Source organism: Lactuca sativa, chromosome 2 (assembly GCF_002870075.4).
Source record: "Lactuca sativa cultivar Salinas chromosome 2, Lsat_Salinas_v11, whole genome shotgun sequence".
NCBI lineage: Eukaryota > Viridiplantae > Streptophyta > Magnoliopsida > Asterales > Asteraceae > Lactuca > Lactuca sativa.
In genome coordinates, this window is record NC_056624.2 from 131,709,383 (window position 1) to 131,712,228 (window position 2,846).

Genomic DNA, 2,846 nt, shown 5'->3' on the forward strand with positions numbered 1-2,846 from the left:
AATTCTAGTCCTTTTTCCCTCTAAATGCACTAGACATTTGGAAAATATTAGAATGGTCAAATAGCATTGGCAATCAATCCTATACCCGAAGCATATGGGACATGATGCATCATGTCTTACATAAAGATATGATACTTTATCAATCCTCTGCCATAATATTTTATGTGTCTCGTTCTTACAATTCAAACTATGAAGTTGGATACCATAATCATAATCGAAATTTAATAACACACTATGTATCCTTTGACTAAATTTATTAAAATTTCTCAATCTAAGCTTTAGATTTTGAAACGAAGAACAATATTTTCTCCCTTAAGTATAGCAAAACAACTTTTCAACCCTTACGACTTTGCAAAGTGCAACTCTTGTTTTCTATAATTAATATTGCTAACTTGCAACACTTGCCTTAATAATCATACAAGCACAACATTTATGCTCCCACTATCATGATGATTATCATATAAGCATAACACTTATGCTCCCACTAGCTTTGACATGTTTTAGAAAACAACTGAACTTCCAGAAAACAATACTTATTGAATTTCTGAAGTTCATATTTCTAATACCTAATGATTTGATAATCCTTTATCTAAGTTTCTTAAACTTATACACCTTTGCCTTAGATAGATCATATGTGTGTCTAAACAATTCAGACTAATTGCCAAATCTCACAATTCGAATTATGGAAAGGGATACCGTTACCATAATCGAATCCGAGAATACAATTTCACAATCACTATCTTCTTAAAATCTTTCTTAGTGAAAACATTTCCTCACAGTCATTTTCATGAAGGATGGAATCTTATGACACTTAGATTTTAATGGTGTATGTGTTCCTATCCATGCGAATTTGTCAACACCAAAGTTTGCGACAAATCCAAACTCATATGGACCGAACTTTCTCAATCTTGATTTCTTGCCTTATGGTAACACGAGTGCCCACCATGTCTTCCAAGTAGTTAAGCAGCTCACTCTTTCATATCAATGTACTTTTCATTGATCAAGGTGCTTGTCTTTTATGCGTTCAAATGAGAACTCATAGAACTCACATGCATAATTAACTCAATTGGAAAGATACAGAAACAAAATAATGTCAACACGATAGGTCATAAACCTTAAGTTGTGTGCTAGTGATGATTGATAAGGTTTATTCTTGATTTGTTCTTGAAACCTTTCAAGACCATTAAGACTCCCACTGACTCCTTGACATATAATATTCTTTTGTCAATTAACATTTCTCGACAAACAAATATTGAAGAGTTAGTGTAGCTTTTATCAAAACACTTCACAAAATTGGTCCTAGTTGGTCTTTGTCTTATCCAAGACATCACAACTTTCCAATTTCAAATGTGCAAGAATAAGAAAACCTTTTCAAATTCCACATTTGATGAATGTTATAAACCTTCTTAAGACTTTTCACTCAATTCACAATCTTAACTCTAAGACTTGATATTGAAACAAAGTATGATTGACTTCTTGATTTAACTATTTCTTCAATTCTTGATTCCTCTTCTCAGACATACAATTACACTAAGACTCACTTAGAGGATCAATTGAGATATGGTTCTTAATCATTAAGACCTATCATAAAACATAATAAAAGGTACTCTCCCTTCTTCTTAGAATAGAGAAACTTTTATCTTTCTGCCTACTTGATTCTTCTTAATTCGTTCTGCTATTTATTGAAACTCTTTCAATCAACTCAGAATTACACTTAATCTCATAAGTATAATCATATTTACTTAACCTTAGTGAATCATGACGAATATCTTTGTTACTCTTGTGGTGGACTTGATCAACACACAACCTTGTGTACTCGATCTCCTAGTCCTTCACTTGACACTTTGTCAACGAATTAGTCTAATTTCCAAATATGAAATTTCTCATTCATCATGCAACCAAGTTGTATGATTCCAAGTTTCTGTCCAATTGAAACTTGGGTGATGAGAAACTTTCCCTATTTGGTAAATTCTTGACCTTTCCACAAATAACATAATTAAGAACCAAATCCATTATTGCTAATAATAGAAACTTACAAACATCAATTTTTCATACACGCCATTGCAAGGATAAATAAATAATATAAAATCAAAATTTATTTTATTGTGGAAAAATTTGTCCTTACAATGCAATTCAACTGAAAAACTATGTTGTTACATTTTCCTAAGCAATCTATTCTAACTCCAAGTAGTAGATTAAAATCTAATCTTCAAGCAATGCGATCGAAATCCATTTCTTCACGATTAGATTCAGCCCACTTTTTCCCTTAAGCTTCCTTTCTTTTCTTCGATCCTACAAAACATCACAATGTAATCTTATCACATCGTGTATCAAGAATCTAGAATAGGAACTTAAAAGATTTAGTTAATGGATTTTACCTAAAGTAGAGCCATACGTTTTGACTCTCCCATCTCTTAGATCTCTTAGGTAAATAGGGCAGCTTCGTCTCTAATGCCCCTTCTCCTGGCAATAGAAGCAAATGGACTCTTTTTGGAATGAAACAAGGAACTATCGCATAATTTACCTTTTCTGGATCTCCAATGTCACCATTTTCAATATCCATTGAAGTTTGGGAGTTTGATTTACCAGACAAATTTGCTCAACCAACTCGCCAAATCATCGCTGATTCAGCAGCTACGAGCAAACAGTTCAAATCAATGAGGGTCACGTCATGATCCATCATATAGTACTTTCTAACGAACTCACTATATGATTTAGGAAGTGACTGAAGAACCCAGTGTCACACTCCGAAACCGATGGCGGAAACGTTCCGGGGCGGAGGACGTCATGTAAAGTATCACAACCAATGTACATAATAAGTGTAGTAAACACAACCATTGCATTAA